The sequence below is a fragment of the Orycteropus afer genome, unplaced genomic scaffold (assembly GCF_000298275.1).
Source record: "Orycteropus afer afer isolate SDZICR_OR568_19922 unplaced genomic scaffold, OryAfe1.0 scaffold00520, whole genome shotgun sequence".
Taxonomy (NCBI): Eukaryota; Metazoa; Chordata; class Mammalia; order Tubulidentata; family Orycteropodidae; genus Orycteropus; species Orycteropus afer.
In genome coordinates, this window is record NW_006922107.1 from 718,630 (window position 1) to 719,948 (window position 1,319).

Genomic DNA, 1,319 nt, shown 5'->3' on the forward strand with positions numbered 1-1,319 from the left:
AAGAACTAACAAATCTGTCCTGGAAGAAGTGTATCTGGAATGCTCCTTGGAAGTGAGAATGGCCAGACTTCATCTCATCTACTTTGGTCACGTAGCTAGAAGGGACCATTTCCTGGAGAAGGATATTGGACTTGGTGAAGTGGAGGGTCAATGAACAAGGGGAAGGCCCTCAATGAGATGGATTGACACAGTGGCTGCAATGATGGGCTCAGGTATAGCAAGGATCATGGGGCTGGCACAGGACCAGGCAGTATTTTGTTCTGCTGTATATAGGGTCACTATGCGTGGGAGATGACTCAACGGCACCTAACAACACAGGTAAAGAACCTGGAAGAAATTAATTCATAGGGTTGGCATTAGAAAACCCAATTGTGACTGCAAGTTGAAGCCAGATTTTCTAGCATTACAACTAACATTTTGACCCTACCTGACTCTGTGCATGTTAATCAATTGGTCAAAAGGGTAAGAAGATGGAATGGATTGCAATCTCAGAGACCCTAAAAATCTCTGAAATCAAAAGATGTCAGGAACCCCAACAAATTTTCAAGTGTTTGTTCCTCATAGAAAGCTTCCTTACATAGGATTTCATATGTTTGAGGATTGTAGCATATATTTATAAAAATGACTGCCTCATTCCTTCCCAGAAATATCAAAATATTAGTGTTAGAGATGCAAATTTATGTAATTCACATCTGATTGGCTTTCTAAAAATTGTATCATCCAACCCTTCCTATCCAAGGTGTATTCATTTTTTTTTATTGTTGCTGTTACAAATTACTACAAACAGTTATTTAAAACAAGACAAATTTGTTTTTTTACATCTTATAGTTCTTGATGCCAGAAGCCCAAAATGGGTCTCACTGAGTCAAAACCATGGTGTCACAGTGCTTTGGTCCGTTTTGGAGACTCTAGGGGAGAATTGTTTCCTTGGTAAATTATCTAGTGTTGCCATAATAGAAATAGCACAAATGGATGGCTTTAACCAATAGAAGCTCATTTTCTCACCATTTAGGAGGTTAGAAGTTCGAATTCAGGGTGACAGCTCTCGGGTTACCTCTAGAGGAAGGTCTTTATCTCTTCTGAGCTTCTGCTCCTGGAAAATCTTCAAGTGGTTTGGCATCTCTTTTCCCCATCTCTACTCTTCGCATGCTTATTTAATCTCTTTTATATGTCAGGAGTCTGACTCAATACATACCTTACACTAAACCATATGGTGTTAACATAACAAATATGACCCATTCCAAAATGAGATTCTAACCACAGGAATAGAGGTTAGGAACTACAAAACATTTTTGGGGTATACCATTTAATTCAAAACA